This window comes from Phocoena sinus, chromosome 2 (genome assembly GCF_008692025.1).
Source record: "Phocoena sinus isolate mPhoSin1 chromosome 2, mPhoSin1.pri, whole genome shotgun sequence".
Lineage (NCBI taxonomy): Eukaryota > Metazoa > Chordata > Mammalia > Artiodactyla > Phocoenidae > Phocoena > Phocoena sinus.
Genome location: NC_045764.1, coordinates 111,292,998 through 111,315,779, shown reverse-complemented (window position 1 = coordinate 111,315,779; position 22,782 = coordinate 111,292,998). Strand labels below are relative to the sequence as shown.

General features: G+C 39.9%; 1 protein-coding gene and 1 pseudogene across 5 annotated transcripts in view; both read right to left on the bottom strand.

The window, feature by feature from the left end:
• The window catches only part of AKAP6 (A-kinase anchoring protein 6), a 643,220-nt gene that overhangs the window by 574,303 nt on the left and 46,135 nt on the right, over positions 1 to 22,782 (bottom strand). The gene's annotated exons all lie outside the window — the stretch shown is intronic.
• LOC116748608 lies at positions 19,403 to 19,971 on the bottom strand (annotated as a pseudogene).

The window sequence follows — 22,782 nt, the reverse complement described above, 5'->3', positions numbered from 1 at the left end:
GTTATCTTCTAACACCCCTAACAGAAGGCCTAGGATCTCTATGCTCCCTTACTGCCCCCATCTTTCCCTGTAATCCATATGCTCTGGATTCCATCACTTCATCAGGGTGATTTCTGGTAAATGAACTGACTCTGCTCACAGTGCCTGGCTGTGCCTTGGCTATGAGCTCTCTGAGCACAGCAAAACATCTCATATCAAAGGGTCCATCTGTCTTTAGCTGGAAAATATATTTTGAATAACCAAGTTTGCTACAAATTGGCCAGCTCAGGTCCACTACTGAGAAATCAATTGCTCAGCCTTTCATGTCTCTCCTGAGCCAGTGTATGTTGTTCAGTGGATTCAATACTACAACAATCTCAACTCCTGCTCCTCCTTGGCAAGGAATGTTATTTCATTACACCTGCCTAGAAAGGTACCAACATTCCCTGACTTGCTATTGACACTCATTGATTCAAACCTGACTCCCAGACATGTTTGCTTACTAAAAGGAGCCTAAATAAAGCATGTGTTACTCATTTTCCCCTAGCGAAAGAAGATTTTGTAAAATCGTCTTGCAGCAACACTTGTCAATATGGTTTAAAAATAGTGCTCACACACACACAAAAAAATAGTGCTCACAATTCACTAATACCCTCTGTGCCTGTGGGATGGAAACACCTTTACATAGTCAGACCCAGGGATCTTAAACCCTATTTGGAGATTTCCAGAAAGTTCTCTTATAACTACTTCATGGATTTGCTGGGACCATGAAATGAGATGATGCATGCGAACTGCACAAACCCCAGCACATTACAGGAACGCTATTTTTTCCAGTGGGTGAGAAAGATGCCTTAGAGAAGGCAGCACTGCCGAAGCTCTCTTGATGATGATAGGAAAGATTACTGTGAATACATGGTAAAATGGTAGGGGTAGGACAGAAGGAATGAATGTATAAGTAGATAGGAAAGTGAAACAGATGTGGAATAAAGCATGAGCATAATGTGAGAAAGTTCTCCCAGACTCTGCCTTCTCAGCATCCCAAATGGCCACACTCATGGGAACAAAGTTTTCTGGTGGGTCTCAAGTTCCATCCTCATTACAGTCTATAATCTACCTACAAACTTCCCCTTCCTGCGCTCTGAATGCTGCCATCATAAGAACACATTCTCTGCTCCTTAGTTTCTTTTTTTTTTTTTTTGCTTCCTAGTTTCTTATGTGTAATTCCTACATCTCTCCCATGGTACCAAAGACGTTCATAGCTCTACCTTTGATTTCTCTGGTCTGAGTGGAAACAGCCACCTGAGATTCTGCTTTACAGATAACTTGATAAATTCCATTGATGTTGGAACCCATGTCCATTTAATTCTCTAGGAATTGTACCTACAACTGCTCTGTTGTATTCAAGGGTCCATGGTTGGTATTTTCTTCGTAACAATCACGGACGACATCTATAGACTTTCAAATGCTCTCACTGCCTAGCTGAAAACAGTGTCCCACACAAGGGGACACAAGGAAGAACTGTCCTCCTCCAAACAGCAATGCAGCTCTCCTGTCCCCTGCATTGGTAAACTGTCTGGCCTAGTAAAATGCTTCCTAGAAGAAAAGTGCATCAAAAGCTTCCATAATTCTAAATGTTAGCTTTGCTAGGCTGACTACCATGCTCCTGCACCCTGGTTGTAAGACACATTCTTCATGGTCCCTGAATCCTGTTCCCTTGTCCCTACAAACTGGGTTCAGGGACAGTGGTTGGCACAAGGCACTCCTGTAAAAGAGACTCCCAACCCAAATCTACCAACCACAACATGAATCCCTCGGATTGGACTGTTCCCAGTCTCTTTTCCTTGATTTTCTTTCTCTAGCTTCCTCTGTGCTTTTCATAATTACTGTTCTTCCTCCTATTACAAATGAACCTCTCCTTCCTTCTGTCATCTCCTAAACTTCCCTGAAGGAATTTCTTAGTAAGTTCTGGCAAAAGTAGCAAGAATGCTAAAGCAAGCAAAACCCAAAAAAGCTAAAGGAAGCAGGCTTTTGGCTCTGGAAAACAAATGCTTTTATGCTACCTTAGGCACTAGCGCAGAAGGGTCCCTTGAAAAGGAGTCAGGCTGTAACATTACTTAATATTGAGTATCTCAGCAGCACTGCAAAGTGATGTTTACCATGGCTTTCCTTGTACCAAGGGCTGGGTTTCCAGCGACCCATTTGCTGGTGCCAATTTCTAATAGCTTTATGGCCAGAAACTACTGCCCAACTGGGGCGAGGGAGGGCAGGGTGCAGAGGGAGACAGGATTAGGTCCAGGCCCAGGGGGTCAGTGGCAGTGTGCACAAAAAGCTGGCCCCTGGAGGAAACAAAGGCCAAGAACTCCCTTGGCCCCTTGGCAGCCTGAGGGTGTCACTTGTTGGAAAAAATGAGGTCTAACCCAGATAAAAGGGGAAGCTGGTACCTCACCTGCCAGGTCTATACTGAAATACGAGACAAAAGCCCAGCCTCTGGAGTTTCTTCCAGCTGCCAGCCAGGTGCCACAACAACTTGGTACCAGGCTCTGGCCCTCCCTTCACCATACTAGTAGGAAAGCATCCCCAGGATGGGGTTCAGCAATACTCTTGTCTATAAGGGTGATAAACAAGGAGTTTAGAGCCTGACCATCTTATCTGAGGTGATGACAAGAAACCCAGAGAGAGACTATTCAAGAGTCCTTGTATGGCCAACATAGTCTAACTGACATCTTTGTGTAAATGAGAAGGCCCTCCCTCACTGTGAGTAGATAGAGACCTGTGGGTGCATAGCTTGGGTGAAACATGGGCATGATTTGTGCTCAGGTACAGTGCACAACGCATAGCAACACAGAGCCGTCCCATTCCATAGCTCAGGGGTTAGAAATAATTAGGTTCAAGGCAGAGTGTCAGAAAAGATGGCAGGTGTCATGTCTGGGTCAGCCTTCTCACACCCTTCTGCATGTTGGGGCAACAGTCTGTGCCAGGCTAGCTAAGGACAGAGATGTTAGGAGGAGCAAGGGTGACAGAAACATGGTGGCCCTACCAGGACGTACACTCAAGCCAGCCATGTCCTAACCTCATTCTGACACAGCCACTGAGACCCAACCCACTCCCGTCATCAGGCTCACTCACCACCACCTGTCTCTGAGGAAAATTATCTAGAACAATGCATGCCTGCTTGCTATGAGTGCATTTGGGGATCCAACAGTGATGTGAGGTACAGAAAATGGACAAAGCAGTATTATCACGATGAAGGAATCAAAAGGAATAGGGGAAAGGTCTCAAATAGGGGAGATTGGTTCCTAAAAGAAGAGGAATTGGACCACAACCCTCTCACCACTACTCCAAACATAAAGCAACAGATAAAATATAAAAAGAATGTATTAAGGGGCAACCATCATGATGGCGGAGGAGTAAGACGTGGAGATCACCTTTCTCCCCACAGATACATCAGAAATACATCTACACGTGGAACAACTCCTACAGAACACCTACTGAACGCTGACAGAAGACCTCAGACCTCCCAAAAGGCAAGAAACTCCCCACGTACCTGGGTAGGGCAAAAGAAAAAAGAAAAAACAGAGACAAAGAATAGGGTCGGGACCTGCACCAGTGGGAGGGAGCTGTGAAGGAGGAAAGGTTTCCACACACTAGGAAGTCCCTTCGCGGGCAGAGACTGCGGGTGGCGGAGAGGGGAAGCTTCGGAGCCACGGAGGAGAGCACAGCAACAGAGGTGCGGGGGCGGGGGGGAAAGCGGAGAGATTCCCGCACAGAGGATGAAGGCCGACTGGCACTCACCGGACCAAGAGGATTGTCTGCTCACCCGCTGGGGCGGGCGGGGCTGGGAGCTGAGGCTCGGGCTTTGGTCTGATGCAGGGAGAGGACTGGCGGCGTGAACACAGCCTGAAGGGGGCTAGTGCACCACGGCTAGCCAGGAGTGAGTCCGGGAAAAGGTCTGGAGCTGCCGAACAGGCAAGAGACTTTTTCTTGCCTCTTTGTTTCCTGGTGCGCGAGGAGAGGGGATTAAGAGCGCTACTTAAAAGAGCTCCAGAGACGGGCGCGAGCTGTGGCTATCAGTGCAGACCCCAGAGACGGGCACGAGACGCTAAGGCTGCTGCTGCAGCCACCAAGAAGCCTGTCTGCGAGTACAGGTCACTATCCCCACCTCCCCTCCCAGGAGCCTGTGCAGCCCACCACTGCCAGGGTCCCATGATCCAGGGACAGCTTCCCGGGGAGAACACAAGGCTCACCTCAGGCTGGTGCAATGTCACGCCAGTCTCTACCGCCACAGGCTCGCCCCGAATTCTGTACCCCTCCTTCACCCCATACTGAGTGAGCCGGAGCCGCCAAATTAGCTGCTCCTTTAACCCCGTCCTGTCTGAGTGAAGACCAGATGCCCTCAGGCAACCTACACGCAGAGGCGGGTCCAAATCCAAAGCTGAACCCCAGGAGCTGTGCAAACAAGGAAGAGAAAAGGAAATCTCTCCCAGCAGCCTCAGGAGCAGTGGATTAAAAACCCACAATCAACTTGATGTACCCTGCATCTGTGGAATACCTGAATAGACAACAAATCATCCCAAAATTGAGGCAGTGGACTTTGGGAGCAACTGTAGACTTGGGGTTTGCTGCATGCGACTGACTGGTTTCGGGTTTTACATTTATCTTAGTTTAGTGTTTAGAGTTTATTATCATTGGTAGATTTGTTTACTGATTTGCTTGCTCTCTTCCTTTTATATATATATATACATATATATATTTTCCTTTTTCTCTTTTTGTGAGTGCATATGTGTATGCGTCTTTCTGTGATTTTGTATATCTTTGCTTTTACCATTTGTCCTAGTGTTCTGTCTGTCCGTTTTTGTTTTTTTTTTAATATAGTTTTTAGTGCTTGTTATCATTGGTGGATTTGTTTTTTAGTTCGGTTGCTCTCTTCCTTCTTTCTTTTCCTTTCTTTTCTATTACTTTTTAATGTTTTTTTTATTTTAATAACTTTATCTCTTTTTATTTTTTTTTCTTTCTTTCTTTCTTTTTTTCTCCCTTTACTTCTGAGCCACGTGGCTGACAGGGTCTAGGTGCTCCAGCCAGGTGTCAGGCCTGTACCTCTGAGGTGGGAGAGCTGAGTTCAGGACATTGGTCCACCAGACACCTCCCAGCTTGACGTAATATCAAATAGCGAAAGCTCTCCCACAGATCTCGATCTCAACGCTAACACCCAGCTGCACTCAAAGACCAGCAAGCTACAGTGCTGGACCCTATGCCAAACAACTAGCAAGAAAGGAACACAACCCCAGCCATTAGCAGAATGACTGCCTAAAATCATAATAAGGTCACAGGCACCCCAAAACACACCACCGGACACAGTCCTGCCCACCAGAAACACAAGATCCAGCCTCATCCAACAGAACACAGGCACTAGTCCCCTCCATAACGAAGCCTACACAACCCACTGAACCAACCTTAGCGACTGGGGGAAGATACCAAAAGCAACGGGAACTACAAACTTGAAGCCTGCGAAAAGGAGACCCCAAACACAGTAAGTTAAGCAAAATGAGAAGACAGAGAAAGACAAAGCAGATGAAGGAGCAAGGTAAAAACCCACCAGACCAAACAAATGAAGAAGAAATACACAGTCTACCTGAAAAAGAATTCAGAGTAATGATAGTAAATATGATCCAAAATCTTGGAAATACAATGGAGAAAACACGAAAAACATTTAACAAGGACCTAGAAGAACTAAAGAGCAAACAATGATGAACAACACAATAAATGAAATTAAAAATTCTTTAGAAGTAATCAATAGCAGAATAAAGGCAGAAGAATGGATAAGTGACCTGGAAGATAATATAGTGGAAATAACTACTGCAGAGCAAAAAAAAGAAAAAAGAATGAAAAGAAGTGTGAACAGTCTTAGAGACCTCTGGGACAACATTAAACGCACCAACATTAGAATTATAGGGGTCCCAGAAGAAGAAGAAAAAGAGAAAAGGACTGAGAAAATATTTGAAGAGATTATGGTAGAAAACTTCCCTAATATGGAAAAGGAAGTAGTCAATCAAGTTCAGGAAGCACAGAGAGTCCCATACAGGATAAATCCAAGGAGAAACATGCCAAGACACATATTAATCAAACTATCAAAAAGTAAATACAAAGGAAAAATATTAAGAGCAGCAAGGAAAAAATAACAAATAACATACAAGAGAATCCCCATAAGGTTAACAGCTGATCTTTCAGCAGAAACTCTGCAAGCCAGAAGGGAGTGGCAAGACATATTTAAAGTGATGAAAGGGAAAAACCGACAACCAAGATTACCCAGCAAGGATCTCATTCAGATTCAATGGAGAAATTAAAACCTTTACAGACAAGCAAAAGCTAAGAGAATGCAGCACCACCAAACCACTTGTACAACAAATGCTAAAGGAACTTCTCTAGGCAGGAAACACAAGAGGAGGAAAAGACCTACAATAACAAACCCAAAACAATTAAGAAAATAGTAATAGGAACACACATATCAATAATTACCTTAAATGTAAATGGATTAAATGCTTCCACCAAAAGACACAGACTGCCTGAATGGATACAAAAACAAGACCCACATATATGCTGTCTACAAGAGACCCACTGCAGACCTAGGGACACATACAGACTGAAAGTGAGGGGATGCAAAAAGATATTCCATGCAAATGGAAATCAAAAGAAAGCTGGAGGAGCAATTCTCCTATCAGACAAAATAGACGTCAAAACAAAGACTATTACAAGAGACAAAGAAGGACAGTACATAATGATCAAGGGACAATCCAAGAAGAAGATATAAGAATTGGAAATATTTATGCACCCAACGTAGGAGCACCTCAATACATAAGGCAAATACTAACCACCATAAAAGGGGAAATCGACAGTAACACAATCATAGTAGGAGACTTTAACACCCCACTTTCACCAATGGACAGATCATCCAAAATGAAAATAAATAAGGAAATACAAGCTTTAAATGATACATTAAACAAGATGGACTTAACTGATACGTATAGGACATTCCATCCAAAAACAACAGAATACACTTTCTTCTCAACTGCTCATGGAACATTCTCCAGGCTAGATCATATCTTGGGTCACAAATCAAGCCTTGGTAAATTTAAGAAAACTGAAATCATATCAAGTATCTTTTCCGACCACAATGCTATGAAACCAGATATCAATTACAGGGAAAAATTTCTAAAAAACACAAACACATAGAAGCTAAACAATACACTACTTAATAACCAAGAGATTACTGAAGAACTCAAAGAGGAAATCAAAAAATACCTAGAAACAAATGACAATGGAGACACGACGACCCAAAACCTATGGGATGCAGCAAAAGCAGTTCTAAGAGGGAAGTTTATAGCAATACAGTCCTTCCTCAAGAAACATCTCAAATAAACAACCTAAACTTACACCTAAAGCAATTAGAGAAAGAAGAATAAAAAAAAACAAAATTAGCAGAAGGAAAGAAATCATAAAGATCAGATCAGAAATAAATAAAAAAGAAATGAAGGAAATGATAGCAAACATCAATAAAACTAAAAGCTGGTTCTTTGAGAAGATAAACAAAATTGATAAACCATTAGCCAGACTCATCAAGAAAAATAGGGAGAAGACTCATATCAATAGAAATGAAAAAGGAGAAGTAACAACTTACACTGCAGAAATATGAAGGATCATGAGAGATTAGTACAAGCTTCTATATGCCAATAAAATGGACAACCTGGAAGAAATGGACAAATCTGTAGAAAAGCACAACCTTCCGAGACTGAACCAGGAAGAAATAAAAAATATAAACAGACAAATCACAAGCACTGAAATTGAGGCTCTGATTAAAAATCTTCCAACAAACCAAAGTCCAGGACCAGATGGCTTCACAGGCGAATTCTATCAAATATTTAGAGAACAGCTAACACCTATCCTTCTCAAACTCTTCCAAAATATAGCAGAGGGAGGAACACTCCCAAACTCATTCTACAGGGCCACCATCACCCTGATACAAAAAGCAGACAAAGATGTCACAAAAAAACTACAGACCAATATCACTGATGAACATAGATGCAAAAATCCTCCACAAAATACTATCAAACAGGATCCAACAGCACATTAAAAGGATCACACACTATGATCAAGTGGGGCTTATCCCAGGAATGCAAGGATCCTTCAATATACGCAAATCAGTCAATGTGATAAACCAGATTGACAGATTGAAGAAGAAAAACCGTATGATCATCTCAATAGATGCAGAAAAAGCTTTCGACAAAATTCAACACCCATTTATGATAAAAACCCTCCAGAAAGTAGGCATAGAGGGAACTCACCTCAACATAATAAAGGCCATATATGACAAACCCACAGCCAGCATCATTCTCAATGGTGAAAAACTGAAACCATTTCCTCTAAAATCAGAAACAAGACAAGGTTGTCCAGTCTCACCACTATTGTTCAACATAGTTTTGGAAGTTTTAGCCACAGCAGTCAGAGACGAAAAAGAAATAAAAGGAATCCAAATCAGAAAGGAAGAAGTAAAAATGTCACTTTTTGCAGATGACATGGTACTATATACATAGACTATCCTAAATATGCTACCAGAAAACTAGTAGAGCTAATCAATGAATTTGGTAAAGTAGCAATTAAGGAAACACTGCCATTTACCATTGCAACAAAGAGAATAAAATACCTAGGAATAAACCTACCTAAGGAGACAAAAGACCTGTATGCAGAAAACTATAAGACACTGATGAAAGAAATTAAAGATGATACAAACAGATGGAGAGATATACCATTGTTCTTGGATTGGAAGAATCAACATTGTGAAAATGACTCTACTACCCAAAGCAATCTACAGATTCAATGCAATCCCTATCAAACTACCAATGGCATTTTTCACAGAACTAGACCAAAAAATTTCACAATTTGTATGGAAACACAGGAGACCCCGAATATCCAAAGCAATCTTGAGAAAGAAAAATGGAGCTGGAGGAATCAGGCTCCCGGACTTCAGACTATACTACAAAGCTACAGTAATCAAGACAGTATGGTACTGGCACAAAATCAGAAATATAGATCAATGGAACAGGATAGAAAGCCCAGAGATAAACCCACACACATATGGTCACCTTATTTTTGATAAAGGAGGCAAGAATACAGTGGAGAAAAGACAGCCTTTCAATAAGTGGTGCTGGGAAAACTGGATAGCTACATGTAAAAGAATGCAATTAGAACACTCCCTAACACTGTACACAAAAATAAACTCAAAATGGATCAAAAACCTACATGTATGGCCAGACACTATACACGTCTTAGAGGAAAGCATAGGCAGACTACTCTATGACATACATCACAGCAAGATCCTTTTTGACCCACCTCCTAGAGAAATGGAAATAAAAACAAAAATAAACAAATGGCACCTAATGAAACTTAAAACCTTTTGCACAGCAAAGGAAACCATAAACAAGACCAAAAGACAACCCTGAGAATGGGAGAAAATATTTTCAAATGAAGCAAATGACAAAGAATTAATCTCCAAAATTACAAGCAGCTCATGCAGCTCAATATCAAAAAAACAAACAACCCAATCCAAATATGGGCAGAAGACCTAAATAGACATTTCTCCAAAGAAGATATACAGATTGCCAACAAACACATGAAAGGATGCTCAACATCACTAATCATTAGAGAAATGCAAATCAAAACTACAATGAGGTATCACCTCACAGCAGTCAGAATGGCCATCATCAAAAATCTAGAAACAATAAATGCTGGAGAGGGTGTGGAGAAAAGAGAACCCTTTTGCACTGTTGGTGGGAATGTAAATTGATACAGCCACTGTGGAGAACAGTATGGAGGTTCCTTAAAAAACTAATAGACTAGGGGTGCTTACTACCCAGAGACTCACTGAAAGAAACAAACAAAAAACTGAAGAATGCGTATAGAAACTGATAAAAATATAATAACTGTATATTTAATCCTTACCCATAAAAATAATAACTATTTGGGTGGGAGGGTTAGGTTTAAATAAAACCCTAGACAGCAATATGAAGAAAGATATGTGCAGTGTAGGTATAGGAGGAAGAGAGGAAGAAATTAGTTTCTTATCTAGAAGAGACGAGATATACTGAATAAACATAGGCTTTATAGAAATTTTTAAAATTATGTATATATGTTAAAACTTTAAGGACAACCACTAAAATAAAAGTAATGCATCATATATATTGCAAGCAACAAAGGGAATAATGGAAAATAGAAAAAAAAAATCAACCACACAGAAAGCAGAAAAGAAAAAAAAAAAAGCAGCAAAGAAAAAGCGTGGCTACAGCAGAAGTGTCCAGATGTCTGCCAAAGATTTGTGATCCTCTACCATAGTGAGGAACTGCTGCTGGGAAGTGGCTGTCAGGCCAAGAACTACATTTCCCAGGCCCCTCTTGCTTCTAGGTAGAACCATATGACTAGTTCTCATCAACAAAATGTGAGCAGTAGTGATATAAATAACTTTCAGGCTGATGTGGTTAAGAAGCAGCCTAACCCTTTCTTTCCCTTTCTAGGGTGATCTTGGAACCTACATGTTGGGAGTGGCAGCACCGCAAGATGGAAGAAACCTTGATTCCTGAATGACTGTGTGGGGCAGACCATACCCTCTGTGCCACTGATTGGATTTTTATATAACGAAATACATACTTCTATTATGTTAAGCCACTGAGGTTTCCAGGTTCATCTGTAACCTCAGCTGGCACTACCCTAAGTAATACAGATGGTAAACAGAAAACATAAAATAATTTGACAGAAATAATGTAGGTATATTATCAATCACAAAAATGTAAATGGACTAAGCCCGAGGGTTGGCAAACTACAGCTGGCAGGACAAATCTGGCCCTGTGCATTGATTTATGTATTGTCAGTGGCTATTTCTGAGTAGTTACAGCAGAGACTATATGGGTCACAGAGCCAAAAATATTTACTGTCTGGTCCTTTCTAGGAAAAGATTGCTGACCTCTGAATTAAACCCATTTATTAAAAAATAGGATGAGACCAAGTCAATTTTTTTTTTTTTTTTTTTTTTTTTTTCTGTATGCGGGCCTCTCACTGTTGTGGCCTCTCCCGTTGTGGAGCACAGGCTCTGGACGCGCAGGCTCAGCGGCCACGGCTCACGGGCCCAGCCGCTCCGCGACATGTGGGATCTTCCCGGTCCGGGGCATGAACCCCGTGTCCCCTGCATCGGCAGGCGGACTCTCAACCACTGCGCCACCAGGGAAGCCTGAGAGCAAGTCAATTTTTAAAGATTCAAATAATGCTATTTACCAGAAAACATACTTTTTAAAAATCTCACCAAAGGTTTGCAAATAAGGAAATGGATAAAGATATGTCAAGCAAATACTAACCAAAAGAAAGAACACATAGCAATATTAATATCAGACAATATAAAAGGTAATGCGTCAACATTAACAGGGATAAAGTAGTATACTACATAAGGAGAAAAAGAAAACACCCCAGGAAGATGAAACAATCTTGAACTTGTAAGCACCTAATTATATAAAGCAAATGTGATAGAACTACAATGAAAACTTCTTCACAACTATAAATTCAGAGGCAAATTTCAGCATGCATCTTTCAGAAACTGATAAATCAAGCCAATAAATTTTAGTTATATTAAAGAAGGAGCAATTAGGAGATCTGAAAGCTGTGACTCCCAATGCAGAATGGGTGGGGGTTTCAGAACCACCTGAGGAACTTTTTCAAATAATACATTACCCAGAGAGGAGAAAAGGAGAGATCTTCTGAGAACTAATTCAGTACACCTCTGTTACTGTCAGAAAGAGGGGGATCGCTTAGGGATGTTATGTTGTGGTAAAAAGAGGTTGAGAACTGTTAAGTCTTTCTCAAGGTGTTGGACAGTAGCCAACCTCAATGATAAGCGCCCTGAAAAGAAACATTTGTGATTTATCAAGTGCTTAAACCGTTTCCAACATAAGCTACTGCATGGGTACCAGAGACATCAAAGCACTGGAATAAGAACAAAAAAACCTGTTATGAGAGTGACCAGCTACCTCTCCTGATTTTCTGAGTACTTGTTTCTAATTTTCAAAACATGTCAGAGTTTTGTCTTAGTAGATTCAGTTTAACTAAATGTACAGCTGCTCAGGACAGAAAATAGTTTTTAAGGCGTACAAAACAATCTATATATTGACTTAAAATCTTGGCTGAACAGCTTTAGGAAAATTTTACCAATAGACAACCTATTAAAAGGTAATCTACTCCCTCTAAAAGTTCAAAGTTCAAAGAGAAATTCATTTAATCTAAGGAAACCACAAAAATGAAATTTAACTCTGCCGTAAAATAGAGGAATGTAACGTTCTCATTCAATCAGTCCACCAGCCCACTTGGTTTCCTCTCTAGACCTCGCCTATGGGAAGGAATTTATAATAATGTAGTCTGTATATCAAAATTCCTCTCTAACAAATAAATTCTATGTCCATGGAAGTTTGCAATGAATATATTTTGAGACTACACATTCAAAGGCAAGAGAAAAGAAATTGTGTCTAAATAATGGACTGAGGCACTAGTTCAGAAAATAAAAATACATAATTTCGGAGTAACAAGGAAAACATAAAATACTAGGGAGAGAAGTTCAGTTCTGACATGGCAAACAGGCAATACTACTTATTCTTGAATAGCTAAGTGACATGGTGAAAACGTGAAAGAAGGATTAGAGCAGAAAGAGAGAGGCTAGAAGACCTGGGTAGTCCATGCGTGAGTTGATGAGGGTGGGGATTTAGAGGAATGGCCCTAAGAATGAGATTTAATGTGAATGAAGACTGGGAGGAGGAGCCAACCAGACAGGGAAGGACTGGAATATTGAGAAAAAAAGGAAGGAGGAGGAGGGAGGAGGAAAGAAGGGAAGATGGAAGAACAAAGATTACACTGATTACATTTACAAAACTGGTGCAGGCATGATGACAGGCAAAAGAAACCTGTATCTATTCGTGGAGGTTAGTTTTAGGCTCATTAAATTTAAGATGAAAGATAAAGATCAAAGATAAAAATCAGGCCAGCATTTGAATACAGTGATACTCAAACAGTAGCCCTTAGAGCCCTGCATCAGAATCCCCTGTGTGCCTATTAAAATGCAGATTTCAGGGCTCCCCTCCAGACCTACTGAACCACAATCCCAGGAATCTGGATTAAATGAATTTAGAGGAGGGAGGTACTGAGGGCACTGGAGTGTCCCCCATTGAACCAGAAATAAGATATGTATACCCTGTAGACCAAACTCCAAGTGGCTGAGCTTAGGATCCAAGCAGGATCCAAGCACTAAAGCATTGGGGGAAGGAGGCGGTGGGGGGGGGGTGTCTCAACAGTTATGGGTCACAAAGAGTAGCCAACGAAGGATACAGAAAGAAAGGAGTTTGTGAGCTTAGCAGGAACCAGAATTATACATTATCACAAGGATGAGGGAGTTTGTGGAGAAAGTTCTATTGGGTGCTTGGATGTTTTTTTTTTTCCTCTGTAGTTCTAGATAATTACATTGGGACTCCTACAGCTGACCAAGAATACAGCTTGAGCCTGCTGATAGCATCCTAGACAGTAAGGAAAACCAATAGGCTAATAGTAGGTATACAGTAGATACAAGTAGTAGGACTTTTAAGTCTTAACTTCCCCAAAGTAAGAAAAGATCTTATGCCCTCTCTCATTTTCATCATGTATTTAACAATAACTTATGGGTTTAAAAAAATGATTAAGAAATGTTTACACAGGTGTCTAATATTGTAAGCTTTGGAAGAAAAAAGGTGATTGGCCCCAAGTGTGCTTTTCCTCCCAGTTACAGTATTTCCTTTCCAGTGTTTTTAAATTGTCCTAGTTTCCAAGGTAACAGCCAATGGATATTGGGTTGTATTCCTCCCAGTTTAAGAGTTGCAGGCAGGTGCAGTTCAGGATGTAGTGAAGGCCTCTGATCCAAATACCCAAATGCTCTTCTTGAATTAATGAGCAAAAAATATTCAATCACTGCAAACCTTAAAGTTGAAAAAAGCTTCTCATGGCAACGACAGCAATTTACACACCTGCAGAGCTTTGCAATGCACAAGGCACTTTCCCAAGCATTTCTCATAGATTCTTCCATCAACCCTCAGAGGCCAGCAGAGCAGACACTATTATTTTCTCCCTTCAGAGGAAGGTGTATGTCCAAGGGATGGAGCAGGGATTTGAACTCTGACCATCAGGCTCAGGGATCTTTTTATGATACATGAAACACACAATTAATTTAAAAAGGTTTTTTTTCTCTTCAAAAGTAAATATGAGAGGAATACTTGATTGATGTTTTATCTGCAGTTTACATTATCAAATATTTCAATCAGGGTAGGCTCAGTTTTCCTGGTGAATTTGAAGGCTAAATTTCCTGGGAAAACAAAACCCTTCAGCTGCGTGAAGGAACAGAGTTGGTGGGGGAAGTGAAACCACAGTGTGGCTAAGGAGATGTGAAATGTAAATGCTTTATACAGTTGGGGTCTTGGTATAAGAACCAAACTCTTACCCTACAATCCAGGGATATATAGAGCCACTCCTGGAAGCAGTGAGGCTAGCCCAAAAGTCCACCTTACATGAGGGCCTGAATAGCCTCCTGAAGGAGTGACTGGAGGCACATAATACAGGTCCAGGGTGTGGGGGGCAGAGTCTGGGTGTCTGTCATTCTGGAATCACCATTCTGGAATGATTCAGGACTAAAGATACAAAGAGCAAATTAAAACAAAGAATTATCTTACTAACGTCTCCCTGAGACCCTAAGAACCCAAAGCAACACTGTTTTGTGGCACTAGTTGTGCTGAAGGGCAGTGTGAGAGCACACTGGAGTGTAGAAGTTATTTCTGAAATAGGCCCTGTGTGAGCAGAGGGCTTCTTACCATGGAGTAAATGGGATAGAGTCGTCATGGGAATATTATCTGCTCATAGCTATTGCAGCTTTTTTAAACATTAATTCATTCAGAAAGTATTTATTGAGGTCAGACTTTGTGACAGGTAGTTGGGATACAGCAGTGAGCAAAACAAATGAAGTCCTACTCTTTGGAAGTTCTATTCTAGTGGGGGAAGATAGAAAAAAAAAAAACAAATAAATTGTGTGATGGACACAGATGACATGGAAAAAACTGAAGCAGGATACAGGGGATGTAGCTTTCACCAAACACAAGTTGTGTGTCCATTTTAAATGTTTCTATAAATCAACAAAAATCCACTAGATTAATTTTACTAGTTGTGATCACTGAGGAACATTTCATAATGATAACAGGACCAATTCCTCAGGAAGACATAGCAATCCTAAATGTGTATATAGCTAACAACAACATTTGCTTCAAAATATATGAAGCAAAAACTGTTGGAACTGAAAGACCAAATAGAAAACTCCATAATTATAGCTAGAGACTTCAACAGTCCTCACTCAATAATTGATGGAAGAAGTACAAAAAATCAGTAAGGATATACATGATTCTTTTTTTATAAAGCATTTTTAAAATTAATTCATTTATTTATTTATTTTTGGTTGTGTTCGGTCTTCATTGCTGTACGCAGGCTTTCTCTAGTTGTGGTGAGTAAGGGCTACTCTTTGTTGTGCTGTGCGGGCTTCTCATTGCAGTGGCTTCTCTTGTTGCATAGCACGGGCTCTAGACGCATGGGCTTCAGTAGTTGTGGCATGTGGGCTCAGTAGTTGTGGCACACAGGCTTAGCTGCCCCTCAGCACGTGGGATCTTCCTGGACCGGGGCTTGAAACCGTGTCCACTGCATTGGCAGGCAGATTCTTAACCACTGTGCCACCAGGGAAGTCCCAAGGATATACATGATTTGAACAACATTATCAACTAACTTGACCTATTAACATTTATAGAACACTCCAGCCAACAACTGCACATTCTTTTTCTGCCCACATGGAACATTCACTAGGCATAGAACCTGGGCTGTAGAACAAGTCTCAATAAATTTAAAATAATTGAAACCATACCTCAAGGGAGTTAAATTTAAAAATAATACAAAGATATCTAGAAAATCCCCCAAATATTTGGAAACTAAAAGTAAGCATCTAAATGATCCATGTGACAAAGAAAAAAAGGATAAAAAGTAAAGTAAATATTTTTAACTAAATGAAAATATAAACACAGCACATTAAAATGTGTGGGGTAAACATACTCTTGGATTGGAAGAATTAATATTGCTATAATGGCCATACTACCCAAAGCAACCTAAAGATTTAATGTGATCCCTATCAAATTACACATGATATTTTTCATAGACCTAGAACAAATAATCTTAAAATTTATATGGAACCATAAAAGACCCAGAATTGCCAAAGCAATCCTTGAGGGAAAAGAACAAAGCAGGAGGCAAAACCCTCCCAGACTTTAGACAATACTAGAAAGCTACAGTAACCAAAACAGTGTGGTATCAATGGAACAGAATAGACAGCCCAGAAATAAATCCACACACCCATGGTCAATTAGTCTTCAACAAAGGAGGCAAGAATATACAATGGGGAAAAGACAGTCTCTTCAGCAAGTAGTGTTGGAAAAGTTGGACAGCCACATGTAAATCAATGAAGTTATGACACTCAAATCATACAAAAAAATGAACTCAAAATGGCTTAAAGACTTAAATATGACATGATACCATATGTCTTCTATATAGTGTCTATAAGACACTGTATGTGTCTTATAGACACAAAACTATAATTCAAAAAGATAAATGCACCTAGAAGAAAACATAGGCACAACATTCTCTGACATAAATCGTAGCAATGTTTTCTCAGGTCAGTCTCCCAAAGCAATAGAAATAAAAGCGAAAAAAAACAACTGGGACCTAATCAAACTTACAAGCTCTTGCACAGCAAAAGAAACCATAAACAAAATGAAAAGACAACCTACAGAATGGAAGAAAAGATCTGCAAACAATGCAACTGATAGGGCTTAATTTCCAAAATATACAAACGGCTCAAACAACTCAATAACAAAAAAACAAACAACCCAATCAAAAAATGGGCAGAATACCTAAATAGACACTGTTCCAAAGAAGACATACAGATGGCCAAGAGGTACATGAAAAGATGTTCATCATCACTAATTATTAGAGGAATGCAAATTAAAACTACAGTGAGGGCTTCTCTGGTGGCGCAGTGGTTGAGAGTCCGCCTGCCGATGCAAGGGACAGGGATTCGTGCCCCGGTCCGGGAAGATCCCACATGCCGCAGAGCAGCTGGGCCCGTGAGCCATGGCCGCTGAGCCTGTGCATCCGGAGCCTGTGCTCCGCAACAGGAGAGGCCACAACAGTGAGAGGCCCGCGTACCGCCAAAAAAAAAAAAAGAAAACTACAGTGAGGTATCACCTCACACCAATCAGAATGGCCATCACCAAAAAGTCTACAAATAATAAATGGTGGAGAGGGTGTGGAGAAAAGGGAACCCTCTTACACTGTTAGTGGAATGTAAATTGATGCAGCCATTATGGAAAACAGTATGGAGGTTCCTCAAAAAGCTAAAAATAGAGTTGCCATATGATCCAGCAATCCCACTCCTGCACATATACCCAGACAAAACTATAAATCAAAAAGATAAATGCACTGCTATGTTCACAGAAACACTATTTACAATAGCCAAGACACAGAAACAACCAAAATGTCCACCGACAGATGAATGGATAAAGATATGGTGTATATATACAATGCGCTATTAGCCATAAAAAAGAATGAAATAATGCCATTTTCAGCAACATGGATAGACCTAGAGATTATCATACTAAACGAAGTAAGTCAGAAAGAGAAAGACAAATAGCATATGATATCACTTATATGTAGAATCTAAAATACAACACAAATGAACAAATCCATGAAACAGAAACAGACCCACAGACAAAGAGAACAGACTTATGGTTGCCAAGGGGGAGGAGGAGGGGAGTGGGGAAGGGAAGGATTGGGAGTTTGGGATTAGCAGATGCAAACTAGTATATATAGGATGGATAAACAATAACTTGTATGGATTACAATAACTTGTATGGATTATCCATACACTTGTATAGCGTATAGATATACACTACTGTATAACACAGGGAACTATATACAATACCCTGTGATAAACCATAATGGAAAAGAATATGAAAAAGAATATATATGTGTATAACTGAGTCACTTTGCTCTACGGCAGAAATTAACACAACATCGTAAATCAACCATACTTAAAATTTTTTTTTTTTAAATGTGTGGGGTACAGCTACAGCAGCTAAAATTGCCTAGAAGCAAATTTAAATGCTTCTATTAGAAAATAAGGTCTAAAATTAATAATCCAAATTTCCACTATAAGAAACAAGAGAAAGAAGAGTATATTAAAGCTAAAGTAAATATAAGGAAGGAAATAAAGAGTAGAAATTAACATAGAAATGAACAAGCAATAGAAAAAAAAAAAGAAACCAAAACTGGTGGGAGTTTTTGGCAAAATACAACAAAATTAATAAAATTCTAGCCAGACAAATCAAGAAAATAGGAGATAAAACACAAGTTACCAACATCAGGAACAAAAGAGGAGACCTCATTACAGATACTAGAGAGATTAAAAGAAAAACAAGGTAATATTATGAAAAACGTCATGCTGCTGCTTTAGGACAAAACTAGTCTTTTCCTGAAAACACAGAAGCATGTACACAGTTATAATTCTCTGAAAATATTGCTTCTCAGTGTAGTCTCAACCATTTATAATAATTATAACTTTAAACCAAAATAACTTCTATTTTGCATAGAAGACTGGGGGCGTGGATAATGTGAACTGTCACACCCCAGCATTTTATCAGACTAGCAGAGCTCAAGAATTCACATAACACAACTTTCTACAGTCACGAATATTCCATATAAAACTTCTCAAAATGGTAGAAATGAACGTGTTCATTAATATGAACCAAAGATATGGTTTTTCTGTAGTATATAAAAGTAAGAAGCTAAGGTATATAAAATTTAAATTATGCTTAATAATTTAGTGTTCGATCTTACTTGCAAATGATCTAGGTATCCAATGATTTTCCATTAATTAACCCAATCTAATGCCAATCCAAGATTTAACTTACCTAGATCTTGGAAATTTATCTTTAAGCTGATATAATTACTAATTAAACAAAGTACATCAGAATAAAGATTTAATTTGGTCAAACACAAATTTATATTTTTCATAAGCAAAGCATTAAATGGAAGTAATGCTAGCTTACTTGACCTGTAAACATGTATAAGTTTAGAAAAAACATACCCAAGTATAAAAAAAATGTATACTTGCATTATATGTAATACTGATAAATCAGAGAAGACATAGCTATTTTTATTAATCTATCCCTTCTTTTTTTGCAGTTTGCGCAAGAGACTTTAACTGGTTTAATGTGCAGAAGACTGGAAAATCTGTTTAGGAAGCAAGGCTGCTGAAGACTACCCTTGGCTGATTCTGATTACAGGGAAATGATGCTGACTGGGAGATCCAAGAATCAGGTTTATGATGAGCTGCAGAATCTACATTTTGAAATAGTCTCCTGCCACATCCATTCTACCAGGATTAAAAGGTCCTACTGCAGTCTTGGTCTTCTTGAAAAACTGGAAGTGGAGAAATCCACATCATGGGTTCTAGTTTTAGTTTCAGGAGATCGCCATTCAATAAAATTGGAGGAATTTTTCTCTTGCCCTTGATTTGTTTCCATGTCCTCTTCATCACCAACGACAATTGTCTCACACGTCCCTTCTGAGAAGCCAATTCTTCTGAGGAAGGAAGAATTGTGGAATCATTTCATTGCAGCTCCTAATTTTTTGATGATATAAATGTTATGGTGCTTTGATCAGCTACCACTAGTGCAGAAGGTTGGGAAGCTGTACAGGTTCAATAAAAACATCATCATCATCTTCCACTGATGACTTCTGAAATTTATTAGACCTAGAAAGTAAAGGATTAGGTGGACCACTAAATGAATTTCCTACATTCATGAGACTAGACACAGATATTTAATGAATGAATATGTGAATGGTCCTCATTGAGTCAGCCTGTCTGAGAAACCGCTCATTTCCCTCCCTAATTAATCAGTGGCCTCTGCTTTCCCAGGACATCCCCTTAGAACACTCCACACAGGCAACCACAGGTTCCAGATACTTGGCTGCTCTTATGGCAAGTTCCCTCCTCTATTCTGGACCCACACTCACAGTTATTTTTAACTCACAGATTGGGTTAAAAATAAACCCAAGCAATGATAACAGCTTCCTGCCTTAGCCCTCCTAGAAAGGGTATCACAGTTTAAAAAGAATGTTTTATAATTTGAGTAAAAATGCAGTGCTCTAGTGACTAGAAGAACATTCAGCCATCAAGGGTAGGAAGAGTTCATCTGAGTTAGGCCTTTTGGATCATCTCATACACCCTCTACTCATCATGCCCTTCCACACCTCTGAGCTTTTATGGTGTGACTTCCCTTGGCTTCTCATCAACCCTGCCCACCGGGTGAAATGTCACCTCAAAAGTATCTTCTCTAGCTCTACTGGTTAGCAACTCTCACCTGTTTCCATAGCAAGAGTTTACGACAGTGCTATGACCTATCATAGTGATATATGTTGTCCTCTCCTCCCCCATATGCATTAAGCCCAACAACATCGGCAGGAATTTCTGAATTCAAGAATCGACTGGGAGAATAAGGAGGCAGGAGAGAATCAGAGAGAAGGCAGCAGAAGGACTCAGATGGCATTGCTGGCTTTGATGATGGATGGGGCCACAGGCCACAAAATGCAGGTGACCTCTAGAAGCTGAAAAGGTGAAGAAACAGATTCTTCTTCCCTAGAACTTCCAGAAAAGAATTCAGCCATGCCAACAGATTTAGCTCAGTGAGATCCATGTCAGACTTCTGATGACCTCCCGAATTGCAGAATAAAAAATTTGTTGTTTTTATTTTTTTTACATCTTTATTGGAATATAATTGCTTTACAATGGTGTGTTAGTTTCTGCTTTATAACAAAGTGAATCAGTTATACATATACATATGTTCCCCTATCTCTTCCCTCTTGCGTCTCTCTCCCTCCCACCCTCCCTATCCCACCCCTCTAGGTGGTCACAAAGCACCGAGCTGTACTCCCTGTGCTATGTAGCTGCTTCCCACTAGCTATCTACTTTACGTTTGGTAGTGTATATATGTCCATGCCACTCTCTCACTTTGTCACAGCTTACCCTTCCCCCTCCCCAAATCCTCAAGTCCATTCTCTAGTAGGTCTGTGTCTTTATTCCCGTCCTACCCCTAAGTTCTTCATGACATTTTTTTCCTTAGATTCAATATATATGTGTTAGCATATGGTATTTGTCTTTCTCTTTCTGACTTACTGCACTCTGTTTTACAAACTCTACGTCCATCCACCTCACTACAAATAACTGAATTTCTTTTCCTTTTATGACTGAGTAATATTCCATTGTATATATGTGCCACATCTTCTTTATCCATTCATCCAATGACGAACACTTAGTTTGCTTCCATCTCCTGGCTATTGCAAATAGAGCTGCAATGAACATTTTGGTACATGACTCTTTTTGAATTATGGTTTTCTCAGGGTATATGCCCAGTAGTGGGATTGCTGGGTCATATGGTAGTTCTATTTGTAGTTTTTTAAGGAACCTCCATACTGTTCTCCATAGTGGCCGTATCAATTGACATTCCCACCAACAGTGCAAGAGTGTTCCCTTTTCTCCACACCCTCTCCAGCATTTATTGTTTCTAGATTTTTTGATGATGGCCATTCTGACCGTTGTGAGATGATATCTCATTGTAGTTTTGATTTGCATTTCTCTAATGATAAATGATGTTGAGCATTCTTTCATGTGTTTGTTGGCAATCTGTATATCTTCTTTGGAGAAATGTCTATTTAGGTCTTCTCCCCATTTTTGGATTGGGTTGTTTGTTTTTTTGATATTGAGCTGCATGAGCTGCTTATAAATTTTGGAGATTAATCCTTTGTCAGTTGCTTTATTTGCAAATATTTTCTCCCATTCGGAGGGTTGTCTTTTGGTCTTGTTTATGGTTTCCTTTGCTGTGCAAAAGCTTTGAAGTTTCATTAGGTCCCATTTGTTTATTTTTATTTCCATTTCTCTAGGAGGTGGGTCAAAAAGGATCTTGCTGTGATTTATGTCACACAGTGTTCTGCCTATGTTTGCCTCTAAGACTTTGATAGTTTCTGCCCTTACATTTAGGTCTATAACCCATTTTCAGCTTATTTTTGTGGATGGTGTTAGGGAGTGTTCTAATCTCATACTTTTACATGTCCCTGTCCAGTTTTCCCAGCACCACTTATTGAAAGGCTATCCTTTCTCCACTGTACATTCCTGCCTCCTTTATCAAAGATAAGGTGACCATATGTGCATGGGTTTATCTCTGGGCTTTCTATCCTGTTCCATTGAACTATCTTTCTGTTTTTGTGCCAGTATCATACTGTCTCTATTACTGTAGCTTTGTAGTATAGTATGAAGTCAGGGAGCCTGATTCCTCCAGCTCCATTTTTCGTTCTCAAGATTGCTTTGGCTATTCGGGGTCTTTTGTGTTTCCATACAAATTGTGAAATTTTTTGTTCTAGTTCTGTGAAAAATACCAGTGGTAGTTTGATAGAGATTGCATTGAATCTGTAGATTGCTTTGGGGAGTAGAGTCATTTTCACAATGTTGATTCTTCCCATCCAAGAACATGGTATATCTCTCCATCTATTTGTATCATCTTTAATTTCTTTCATCAGTGTCTTATAGTTTTCTGCATACAGGTCTTTTGTCTCCTTAGG